General features: G+C 47.5%; 6 non-coding genes across 6 annotated transcripts; 3 read left to right on the forward strand and 3 right to left on the reverse strand.

The window, feature by feature from the left end:
- Positions 1–16: 16 nt before the first annotated feature.
- TRNAM-CAU lies at positions 17–89 on the reverse strand. Its single transcript has one exon. It is a non-coding gene; the product is annotated as a tRNA-Met (tRNA).
- A 104-nt stretch (positions 90–193) lies between these two features.
- Positions 194–265, forward strand: TRNAE-UUC. The gene has a single exon. It is a non-coding gene; the product is annotated as a tRNA-Glu (tRNA).
- Positions 266–1,125: 860 nt separating this feature from the next.
- TRNAM-CAU lies at positions 1,126–1,198 on the reverse strand. Its single transcript has one exon. It is a non-coding gene; the product is annotated as a tRNA-Met (tRNA).
- A 104-nt stretch (positions 1,199–1,302) lies between these two features.
- TRNAE-UUC lies at positions 1,303–1,374 on the forward strand. Its single transcript has one exon. It is a non-coding gene; the product is annotated as a tRNA-Glu (tRNA).
- An 860-nt stretch (positions 1,375–2,234) lies between these two features.
- On the reverse strand, positions 2,235–2,307 carry TRNAM-CAU. Its single transcript has one exon. It is a non-coding gene; the product is annotated as a tRNA-Met (tRNA).
- Positions 2,308–2,411: 104 nt separating this feature from the next.
- On the forward strand, positions 2,412–2,483 carry TRNAE-UUC. The gene has a single exon. It is a non-coding gene; the product is annotated as a tRNA-Glu (tRNA).
- The last annotated feature ends 9,693 nt before the right edge of the window (positions 2,484–12,176 follow it).

A 12,176-nucleotide genomic window follows, 5' to 3' on the forward strand; every position in this document is an offset into this window, starting at 1 on the left:
AACCTGGCTAGAAAAATGCCCCGTGTGAGGATCGAACTCACGACCTTCAGATTATGAGACTGACGCGCTACCTGCTGCGCTAACGAGGCAAATGCTGCACATCCTGTTTTGTATGTGCAAGAATGATTTTTCAAAATTGGATTTTTTTTTCTTGTTTTTTTTATGTTTGCAATAGAAAGTTTTGTGCCATGTTTCCCATATGGTCTAGCGGTTAGGATTCCTGGTTTTCACCCAGGTGGCCCGGGTTCGACTCCCGGTATGGGAATGCTTGGTTTTTAAATTTGCACCGACATCGAATGGATGCAGAGTTAAGGCATACACGTTGAGGTCTCCCATTGCGGCTCAAATTTCTGTCCGCTTATAGCTTTTCATTCCTTCCTTTTGCGCATGATCCCATTTTTACATCATACCTCAAATCATTCCCAACTATGCCTTCTAACTACTAAATTTAAGCTAGTCAACAACCCCTCATCCCAGTTGACTAGAAAAGGACCCAGCGTGAGGATTAATCTCACTCAATTCAGATCCGATAACCTGCTGCACTAATGTCTTGCTAGAAAAAGACCCCGTATGAGGGTCAGTCTCACTAGATTCCGAAACCGATGTGCCACTTAAAGCAATAATGAAGAAACTTGGAAGCGGTTTCCTCTGAATGTAATAATGATTGCCTAAAGCAGAAAACTTTTTTTTTTGTGTTGCAACTGAAGCACTAGAGCAATTAACATGTAGTCTAGTGCTCATGAGTCCTCTGTTTCCTATACAGTCCAGATTTGACTTCTGGTATGGGAATAAGCCTTTTTAACACTTGCACCTACACGGAAAGGCCGACACCACGGCGCAGAGTTAAGCGGTATAGATTGAAGTTGCACATTGCGGCCAAAAATGCTGAACTTGACGACTTTTAGCAATTTTTTCCTTTCTTTTGCAGAAGATCCCATTTTCAATCCATACCTCAAATCATTCCCAACTCTCCCTATTAACTCCAAAAGTTTAAATAGTCAAGCAGCCTTCGTCCTGTCAATGCTTTTGGATCTCTTTATTTTTTAAAGCAGAACATGTCAGTAGCGAAAGAGAAAGTATCATGGCTTTTAGGTCAAGAGAGGAACATAAACCTGGCTAGAAAAATGCCCCGTGTGAGGATCGAACTCACGACCTTCAGATTATGAGACTGACGCGCTACCTGCTGCGCTAACGAGGCAAATGCTGCACACCATGTTTTGTATGTGCAAGAATGATTTTTCAAAATTGGATTTTTTTTTCTTGTTTTTTTTATGTTTGCAATAGAAAGTTTTGTGCCATGTTTCCCATATGGTCTAGCGGTTAGGATTCCTGGTTTTCACCCAGGTGGCCCGGGTTCGACTCCCGGTATGGGAATGCTTGGTTTTTAAATTTGCACCGACATCGAATGGATGCAGAGTTAAGGCATACACGTTGAGGTCTCCCATTGCGGCTCAAATTTCTGTCCGCTTATAGCTTTTCATTCCTTCCTTTTGCGCATGATCCCATTTTTACATCATACCTCAAATCATTCCCAACTATGCCTTCTAACTACAAAATTTAAGCTAGTCAACAACCCCTCATCCCAGTTGACTAGAAAAGGACCCAGCGTGAGATCTAATCTCACTCAATTCAGATCCGATAACCTGCTGCACTAATGTCTTGCTAGAAAAGGACCCCGTATGAGGGTCAGTCTCACTAGATTCCGAAACCGATGTGCCACTTAAAGCAATAATGAAGAAACTTGGAAGCGGTTTCCTCTGAATGTAATAATGATTGCCTAAAGCAGAAAACTTTTTTTTTTGTGTTGCAACTGAAGCACTAGAGCAATTAACATGTAGTCTAGTGCTCATGAGTCCTCTGTTTCCTATACAGTCCAGATTTGACTTCTGTTATGGGAATAAGCCTTTTTAACACTTGCACCTACACGGAAAGGCCGACACCACGGCTTAGAGTTAAGCTGTATAGATTGAAGTTGCACATTGCGGCCAAAAATGCTGAACTTGACGACTTTTAGCAATTTTTTCCTTTATTTTGCAGAAGATCCCATTTTCAATCCATACCTCAAATCATTCCCAACTCTCCCTATTAACTCCAAAAGTTTAAATAGTCAAGCAGCCTTCGTCCTGTCAATGCTTTTGGATCTCTTTATTTTTTAAAGCAGAACATGTCAGTAGCGAAAGAGAAAGTATCATGGCATTTAGGTCAAGAGAGGAACATAAACCTGGCTAGAAAAATGCCCCGTGTGAGGATCGAACTCACGACCTTCAGATTATGAGACTGACGCGCTACCTGCTGCGCTAACGAGGCAAATGCTGCACACCCTGTTTTGTATGTGCAAGAATGATTTTTCAAAATTGGATTTTTTTTTCTTGTTTTTTTTATGTTTGCAATAGAAAGTTTTGTGCCATGTTTCCCATATGGTCTAGCGGTTAGGATTCCTGGTTTTCACCCAGGCGGCCCGGGTTCGACTCCCGGTATGGGAATGCTTTGTTTTTAAATTTGCACCGACATCGAATGGATGCAGAGTTAAGGCATACACGTTGAGGTCTCCCATTGCGGCTCAAATTTCTGTCCGCTTATAGCTTTTCATTCCTTCCTTTTGCGCATGATCCCATTTTTACATCATACCTCAAATCATTCCCAACTATGCCTTCTAACTACAAAATTTAAGCTAGTCAACAACCCCTCATCCCAGTTGACTAGAAAAGGACCCAGCGTGAGGATTAATCTCACTCAATTCAGATCCGATAACCTGCTGCACTAATGTCTTGCTAGAAAAGAACCCCGTATGAGGGTCAGTCTCACTAGATTCCGAAACCGATGTGCCACTTAAAGCAATAATGAAGAAACTTGGAAGCGGTTTCCTCTGAATGTAATAATGATTGCCTAAAGCAGAAAACTTTTTTTTTTGTGTTGCAACTGAAGCACTAGAGCAATTAACATGTAGTCTAGTGCTCATGAGTAGAGTTGAGCGAACACCTGGATGTTCGGGTTCGACGAGTTCGGCCGAACTTTCGAAAAATGTTCGGGTTCGGGATCCGAACTCGACCCGAACTTCATCCCGAACCCGAACCCCATAGAAGTCAATGGGGACCCGAACTTTTGGGCACTAAAAAGGCTGTAAAACACACCCGGAAAGGGCTAGAGGGCTGCAAAAGGCAGCAAAATGTAGTTAAATCCCCTGCAAACAAATGTAGATAGGGAAATGATGAGTTAACATAAAATAAATAAAAATTAAACAATATTAATTGGAGTGAGGTCCCATAGCACAGAATCAGGCTTCAAGTCACCCACCAATGGAGAAGGTCACTTACTATTATTTTGACCACAGCACCCAGACAAAGGAGAGAGGTCCCACAGCAGAGAACCAGGCATCATATCACCCACCACAGGAGTAGGCCACCATTTAGTTACTTTGACCCCTACACCCGGACGGAGGAGAGAGGTTACACAGCAGAGAATCAGGCATTTAGATCACCCACCACAGGAGTAGGCCACCATTGAATCAGACCCCGGCAACCATGTCAGATGGCACAAGCATAAGCTTTATATCAATCAGCACAGGAGAAGGCGACTTTGACAGACTTTGACCCCTACACCCGGACGGAGGAGAGAGGTTTCAAAGCAGAGAATCAGGCATTTAGATCACCCACCACAGGAGTAGGCCCCAATTTAATGGGACCCCGGCAACCATGTCAGATGGCACAACCATCAGCTTCATATCAATCAGCACAGGAGAAGGCGACTTTGAAAGACTTTGACCCCTACACCCAGACGGAGGAGAGAGGTTTCACAGCAGAGAATCAGGCATTTAGATCACCCACCACAGGAGTAGGCCCCCATTGAATCAGACCCTGGCAACCATGTCAGATGGCACAACCATCAGCTTTATATCAATCAGCACAGGAGAAGGCGACTTTGAAAGACTTTGACCCCTACACCCAGATGGAGGAGAGAGGTTTCACAGCAGAGAATCAGGCATCATATCAACCACCACAGGAGAAGCCACCATTTAGTTACTTTGACCCCTGCACCCAGGAAGAGGAGAGAGGCACCACAGCACATATTCTGGCATCATATCAGCCACCACAGGAGAAGCCACCATTAAGTTACTTTGACCCCCGCACCCAGGAAGAGGAGAGAGGCACCACAGCACATATTCTGGCATCATATCAGCCACCACAGGAGAAGCCACCATTGAGTTACTTTGACCCCCGCACCCAGGAAGAGGAGAGAGGCACCACAGCACATATTCTGGCATCATATCAGCCACCACAGGAGAAGCCACCATTGAGTTACTTTGACCCCCGCACCCAGGAAGAGGAGAGAGGCACCACAGCACATATTCTGGCATCATATCAGCCACCACAGGAGAAGCCACCATTGAGTTACTTTGACCCCCGCACCCAGGAAGAGGAGAGAGGCACCACAGCACATATTCTGGCATCATATCAGCCACCACAGGAGAAACCACCATTGAGTTACTTTGACCCCTGCACCCAGGAAGAGGAGAGAGGCCCCACAGCACATATTCTGGCATCATATCAGCCACCACAGGAGAAGCCACCATTTAGTTACTTTGACCCCTTCACCCAAACAGAGGAGAGAGGTTCCACATCAGAGAATCAGGCATCATATCAACCACCACAGGAGTAGGCCACAATTTAATGGGACCCCGGCAACCATGTCAGATGGCACAACCATCAGCTTCATATCAATCAGCACAGGAGAAGGCGACTTTGAAAGACTTTGACCCCTACACCCAGACGGAGGAGAGAGGTTTCACAGCAGAGAATCAGGCATTTAGATCACCCACCACAGGAGTAGGCCCCCATTGAATCAGACCCTGGCAACCATGTCAGATGGCACAACCATCAGCTTTATATCAATCAGCACAGGAGAAGGCGACTTTGAAAGACTTTGACCCCTACACCCAGATGGAGCAGAGAGGTTTCACAGCAGAGAATCAGGCATCATATCAACCACCACAGGAGAAGCCACCATTTAGTTACTTTGACCCCTGCACCCAGGAAGAGGAGAAAGGCACCACAGCACATATTCTGGCATCATATCAGCCACCACAGGAGAAGCCACCATTGAGTTACTTTGACCCCCGCACCCAGGAAGAGGAGAGAGGCACCACAGCACATATTCAGGCATCATATCAGCCACCACAGGAGAAGCCACCATTGAGTTACTTTGACCCCCGCACCCAGGAAGAGGAGAGAGGCACCACAGCACATATTCTGGCATCATATCAGCCACCACAGGAGAAGCCACCATTGAGTTACTTTGACCCCTGCACCCAGGAAGAGGAGAGAGGCCCCACAGCACATATTCTGGCATCATATCAGCCACCACAGGAGAAGCCACCATTTAGTTACTTTGACCCCTTCACCCAAACAGAGGAGAGAGGTTCCACATCAGAGAATCAGGCATCATATCAACCACCACAGGAGTAGGCCACAATTTAATGGGACCCCGGCAACCATGTCAGATGGCACAACCATCAGCTTCATATCAATCAGCACAGGAGAAGGCGACTTTGAAAGACTTTGACCCCTACACCCAGACGGAGGAGAGAGGTTTCACAGCAGAGAATCAGGCATTTAGATCACCCACCACAGGAGTAGGCCCCCATTGAATCAGACCCTGGCAACCATGTCAGATGGCACAACCATCAGCTTTATATCAATCAGCACAGGAGAAGGCGACTTTGAAAGACTTTGACCCCTACACCCAGATGGAGGAGAGAGGTTTCACAGCAGAGAATCAGGCATCATATCAACCACCACAGGAGAAGCCACCATTTAGTTACTTTGACCCCTGCACCCAGGAAGAGGAGAGAGGCACCACAGCACATATTCTGGCATCATATCAGCCACCACAGGAGAAGCCACCATTGAGTTACTTTGACCCCCGCACCCAGGAAGAGGAGAGAGGCACCACAGCACATATTCAGGCATCATATCACACACCACAGGAGAAGGCCTCTTTCAGTGATTTAGGCCTTTGGACCCAGACAGAGGAGAGAGGCACCACAGCACATATTCTGGCATCATATCAGCCACCACAGGAGAAGCCACCATTGAGTTACTTTGACCCCTGCACCCAGGAAGAGGAGAGAGGCCCCACAGCACATATTCTGGCATCATATCAGCCACCACAGGAGAAGCCACCATTTAGTTACTTTGACCCCTGCACCCAGGAAGAGGAGAGAGGCACCACAGCACATATTCTGGCATCATATCAGCCACCACAGGAGAAGCCACCATTTAGTTACTTTGACCCCTTCACCCAAACAGAGGAGAGAGGTTCCACATCAGAGAATCAGGCATCATATCAACCACCACAGGAGTAGGCCACAATTTAGTTTATTTGACCCCTGCACCCAGGAAGAGGAGAGAGGCCCCACAGCACATATTCTGGCATCATATCACACACCACAGGAGAAGGCCTCTTTCAGTGATTTAGGCCTTTGGACCCAGACAGAGGAGAGAGGTCAGAGATTAGCTTCATATCCCCCAGCACAGCAGAAGACCGCTTTATTTGACTTAGGCCTCAGCACCCAGACAGAAGACAGAGGTAGCATGGCAGAGGTTATGGCTTCATGTCACCCGTTAGTTTAACCGGCCACTTTCATCTGGTTAGGCCCCGGCGCCCAGACAGAGAAGAGTTTCATTCAACTGTGGGTTTCATAAAATTTGTATCAAATAAAGAAGTGGCCCGTAGCACAACAAGACATGTTTTAGGCAGTTAATAAGGACTACTCTGCACAAGGGAGGGACAGGTCCTGTGGGATCCATGCCTGGTTCATCTTTATGAAGGTCAGCTTGTCCACGTTGGCTGTGGACAGGCGGCTGCGCTTGTCAGTAATGACGCCCCCTGCCGTGCTGAATACGCGTTCAGATAAAACGCTGGCCGCCGGGCAGGAAAGCACCTCCAAGGCATAACATGCTAACTCTGGCCACGTGGACAATTTCGAAACCCAGTAGTTGAATGGGGCCGAACCATCCGTCAGGATGTGGAGGGGTGTGCAGACATACTGTTCAACCATGTTAGTGAAATGCTGCCTCCTGCTAACACGTTCCGTATCAGGTGTCGGTGCAGATAGCTGTGGCGTGGAGACAAAACTTTTCCACATTTCTGCCATGCTAACCCTGCCCTCAGATGAGCTGGCCGTGACACAGCTGCGTTGGCGACCTCTTGCCACTCCTCTGCCTTCACCTTCCACCTGTTCCCCTGTGACATGTGGGAATGCTCTCAAGAGCGCCTCTATCAGCGTGCGCTTGTACTCGCGCATCTTACGGTCGCGCTCCAGTTCAGGAATTAAAGTGGGCACATTGTCTTTATACCGGGGATCCAGCAGGGTGGCCACCCAGTAGTCTGCACACGTTAAAACGTGGGCAACTCTGCTGTCGTTGCGCAGGCATTGGAGCATATATTCGCTCATGTGGGCCAGGCTACCCATGGGTAAGGACAAGCTGTCCTCTGTGGGAGGCGTATCGTCATCGTCCACCGTATCCCCCCAGCCACGCACCAGTGATGGGCCTGGGCTGCCACCCCGCTGTGAACTTGCGTCATCCTCGTCCCCCTCCACCTCCTCCTCCTCATCCTCCTCGTCCTCCAGTACAGTGCCTTGGCTGGCGACTTGTGAACCTGTCCTCTGCTGCTTAAACAAACCTCCCTCTGAGCCACTTCGAACAGACTGGCCCGAAAGTGTTAGAAACGAGCCCTCATCCTCCTCCACCTGGGCCACCTCCTCTAACATCATTGCCCTAAGTGTTTTCTCAAGGAGACATAGAAGTGGTATTGTAACGCTGATAACAGTGTCATCGCCACTGGCCATGTTGGTGGAGTACTCGAAACAGCGCAGCAGGGCACACAGGTCTCGCATGGAGGCCCAATCATTGGTGGTGAAGTGGTGCTGTTCGGCAGTACGACTGACGCGAGCGTGCTGCAGCTGAAACTCCACTATGGCCTGCTGCTGCTCGCACAGTCTCTCCAGCATGTGCAAGGTGGAGTTCCACCGGGTGGGCACGTCGCATATGAGGCGGTGAGCGGGAAGGCCGAAGTTCCGCTGTAGCGCAGACAGGCGAGCAGCGGCAGGATGTGAACGGCGGAAGCGCGCACAGACGGCCCGCACTTTATGCAGCAGCTCTGACATGTTGGGGTAGTGGTGAATGAACCTCTGCACCACCAAGTTCAGCACATGCGCCAGGCAAGGGATGTGCGTCAAACCGGCTAGTCCCAGAGCTGCCACGAGATTTCGCCCATTATCGCATACCACCAGGCCTGGCTTGAGGCCCACCGGCAGAAACCACTCGTCGGTCTGTTGTTCAATACCCCGCCACAACTCCTGTGCGGTGTGGGGCCTGTCCCCCAAACATATGAGTTTCAGAATGGCCTGCTGACGTTTACCCCGGGCTGTGCTGAAGTTGGTGGTGAAGGTGTGTGGCTGACCGGATGAGCTGGTGGAAGCAGTGGAGGAGGAAGCCGAGTAGGAGGAGGAGGCTACAGGAGGCAGAGAATGATGCCCTGCGATCCTAGGGGGCGGAAGGACGTGCGCCAAGGAACTGTCCGCCGGGGGCCCAGCCGCCACTACATTCATCCAGTGTGCAGTTAGTGAGATATAGCGTCCCTGGCCGTGCTTACTGGTCCACGTATCTGTGGTTAGGTGGACCTTGCCACAAATGGCGTTGCGCAGTGCACACTTGATTTTATCGGACACTTGCATGTGCAGGGAAGGCACGGCTGTCTTGGAGAAGTAGTGGCGGCTGGGAACCACATACTGCGGGACAGCCATGGCCATCAGCTTTTTGAAGCTGTCTGTGTCCACCAGCCGGAATGACAGCATTTCAAAGGCCAGCAGTTTAGAAATGCTGGCGTTCAGGCCAAGGGCTCGAGGGTGACTCGGGGGGAATTTGCGCTTCCTCTCTAAGGTTTGAGATATTGAGAGCTGAACGCTGCTGTGTGATATAGTGGAGACGCTAGTTGACGGTGGCGGTGGTGGTGGTGTCGGTGGCACATCCTCTGTTTGCTGCTCGGCAGGTGGCAACATTCCTCTCGAGGCGGAAGCCGAGGCAGCAGCGGTAGAGGGAGCAGGGGGAGCCTCAGCGAGTGCCTGGTTTTTAAGGTGTGTACCCCACTGCAGTTCATGCTTTGCATGTAGATGCCTGGTCATGCAGGTTGTGCTGAGGTTCAGAACGTTAATGCCTCGCCTCAGGCTCTGATGGCAGAGCGTGCAAGTCACTCGGGTCTTGTCGGTAGGACATTGTTTAAAGAAGTGCCATGCCAGGGAACTCTTTGAAGCTGCCTTTGTGGGGCTGGGTCCCTGTTGGCGATGTCCAGTAGCAGGCGAACTCTGGGGGCGGCGGCTCGTCTGCTTTGGCCCCCTGCTCCCTCTTTGGCTTCGCTGTTGTCTCGGTCTCACCACTACCTCTTCCTCTGAACTGTGAAAGTCATCGCCACGACCTTCAGTCCATGTGGGGTCTAAGACCTCATCGTCCTCTGCATCGTCTTCCACCCAGTCTCCCTCCCTGACCTCCTCCTGTTCAGTCTGCACACTGCAAAAAGACGCTGCAGTGGGCACCTGTGTTTCGTCATCATCAGAGAGTCGGTGACTCTGCTGTGGTGGTATTCCCATGTCCTCTTCATCTGGAGACATAAGTGGTTGTGCGTCAGTGCATGGTATGTCTTCCTCCACTGGGGAAGGGCTAGGTGGACGCCCCTGGGAAACCCTGGAAGCAGAGTCTTCAAACAGAAGAAGAGACTGCTGCATAACTTGTGGCTCAGACCGTTTCCCTGATATGCTTGGGGGTGATGTGACAGACTGATGGGCTTGGTTTTCAGGTGCCACCTGTGCGCTTTCCGCAGAAGACTGGGTGGAAGACCATGTGGTGAACGTGCTGGAAGCACTGTCGGCCACCCAATCGATTAATGCCTGTACCTGCTCAGGCCTTACCATCCTAAGAGCGGCATTGTGCCCCACGAGATATTGCGGTACATTCTGCCGGCTAGTTGAGGGAGTTCGTTCCCTACTGTGTGCGCCTGGGGCCGAACGGCCACGTCCTCTACCAGCAACAGAGGCTCCACGGACACCACCACGACCGCGTCCTCGTCCCTTAATAGTATTTTTCTTCATTGTTGCGATTCAACTCGCACCACAATGAAATATATTATTTTTTATAAGCAAAATCCCCTCACTGGAATACTTTCAGTCTTTTGACTGTATGGATTACAGATGGAATGACTGTTATATGTGAGTACCGCTTTCTTTGACAGATTCTAGTATGGGTACATATATGTTTTCCCAACCCCAGCACATTAGTTTGCTAATTCCAGATGTATGAAACGCAGGCCTAACTGTATCTAGTATATTGAACGCCAGATAAACTAACTTGGCCTTTTTTAAATAAAAAAAATTCCCTCACTGGAATACTTTCAGTCTTTTGACTGTATGGATTACAGATGGAATGACTGTTATATGTGAGTACCGCTTTCTTTGACAGATTCTAGTATGGGTACATATATGTTTTCCCAACCCCAGCACATTAGTTTGCTAATTCCAGATGTATGAAACGCAGGCCTAACTGTATCTAGTATATTGAACGCCAGATAAACTAACTTGGCCTTTTTTAAATAAAAAAAATTCCCTCACTGGAATACTTTCAGTCTTTTGACTGTATGGATTACAGATGGAATGACTGTTATATGTGAGTACCGCTTTCTTTGACAGATTCTAGTATGGGTACATATATGTTTTCCCAACCCCAGCAAATTAGTTTGCTAATTCCAGATGTATGAAACGCAGGCCTAACTGTATCTAGTATATTGAACGCCAGATAAACTAACTTGGCCTTTTTTAAATAAAAAAAATTCCCTCACTGGAATACTTTCAGTCTTTTGACTGTATGGATTACAGATGGAATGACTGTTATATGTGAGTACCGCTTTCTTTGACAGATTCTAGTATGGGTACATATATGTTTTCCCAACCCCAGCACATTAGTTTGCTAATTCCAGATGTATGAAACGCAGGCCTAACTGTATCTAGTATATTGAACGCCAGATAAACTAACTTGGCCTTTTTTAAATAAAAAAAATTCCCTCACTGGAATACTTTCAGTCTTTTGACTGTATGGATTACAGATGGAATGACTGTTATATGTGAGTACCGCTTTCTTTGACAGATTCTAATATGGGTACATATATGTTTTCCCAACCCCAGCACATTAGTTTGCTAATTCCAGATGTATGAAACGCAGGCCTAACTGTATCTAGTATATTGAACGCCAGATAAACTAACTTGGCCTTTTTTAAATAAAAAAAATTCCCTCACTGGAATACTTTCAGTCTTTTGACTGTATGGATTACAGATGGAATGACTGTTATATGTGAGTACCGCTTTCTTTGACAGATTCTAGTATGGGTACATATATGTTTTCCCAACCCCAGCACATTAGTTTGCTAATTCCAGATGTATGAAACGCAGGCCTAACTGTATCTAGTATATTGAACGCCAGATAAACTAACTTGGCCTTTTTTAAATAAAAAAAATTCCCTCACTGGAATACTTTCAGTCTTTTGACTGTATGGATTACAGATGGAATGACTGTTATATGTGAGTACCGCTTTCTTTGACAGATTCTAGTATGGGTAGATATATGTTTTCCCAACCCCAGCACATTAGTTTGCTAATTCCAGATGTATGAAACGCAGGCCTAACTGTATCTAGTATATTGAACGCCAGATAAACTAACTTGGCCTTTTTTAAATAAAAAAAAAATTCCCTCACTGGAATACTTTCAGTCTTTTGACTGTATGGATTACAGATGGAATGACTGTTATATGTGAGTACCGCTTTCTTTGACAGATTCTAGTATGGGTACATATATGTTTTCCCAACCCCAGCACATTAGTTTGCTAATTCCAGATGTATGAAACGCAGGCCTAACTGTATCTAGTATATTGAACGCCAGATAAACTAACTTGGCCTTTTTTAAATAAAAAAATTCCCTCACTGGAATACTTTCAGTCTTTTGACTGTATGGATTACAGATGGAATGACTGTTATATGTGAGTACCGCTTTCTTTGACAGATTCTAGTATGGGTACATATATGTTTTCCCAACCCCAGCAAATTAGTTTGCTAATTCCAGATGTATGAAACGCAG

Source organism: Bufo bufo, unplaced genomic scaffold, assembly GCF_905171765.1.
Source record: "Bufo bufo unplaced genomic scaffold, aBufBuf1.1, whole genome shotgun sequence".
NCBI classification, from domain to species: Eukaryota; Metazoa; Chordata; class Amphibia; order Anura; family Bufonidae; genus Bufo; species Bufo bufo.